Source organism: Bison bison, unplaced genomic scaffold (assembly GCF_000754665.1).
Source record: "Bison bison bison isolate TAMUID 2011002044 unplaced genomic scaffold, Bison_UMD1.0 scf7180017864518, whole genome shotgun sequence".
In the NCBI taxonomy this organism is placed as follows: Eukaryota; Metazoa; Chordata; class Mammalia; order Artiodactyla; family Bovidae; genus Bison; species Bison bison.
The window spans coordinates 11155442-11155962 of NW_011495071.1; positions in this window are offsets into that span (position 1 = coordinate 11155442).

The following is a 521-nucleotide window of genomic DNA, read 5'->3' on the forward strand; positions in this document are numbered from 1 at the left end:
TCTGCTGGATCATGGAAAAAGCAAGAGAGTTCCAGAAAAAGATCAATTTCTGCTTTATTGACTATGCCAAAGCCTTTGACTGTGTGGATCACAATAAACTGTGGAAAATTCTTCAAGAGATGGGAATACAAGACCATCTGATCTGCCTCTTGAGAAATTTGTATGCAGGTCAGGAAGCAACAGTTAGAACTGGACATGGAACAACAAACTGGTTCCAAATAGGAAAAGAAGTTCGTCAAGGCTGTATATTGTCACCCTGTTTATTTAACTTTTTTGCAGAGTACATCATGAGAAACGCTGGACTGGAAGAAACACAAGCTGGAATCAAGGTTGCCAGGAGAAATATCAATAACCTCAGATATGCAGATGACACCACCCTTATGGCAAAAAGTGAAGAGGAACTAAAAAGCCTCCTGATGAAGGTGAAAGTGGAGAGTGAAAAAGTTGGCTTAAAGCTCAACATTCAGAAAATGAAGATCATGGCATCCGGTCCCATCACTTCATGGGAAATAGATGGGGAA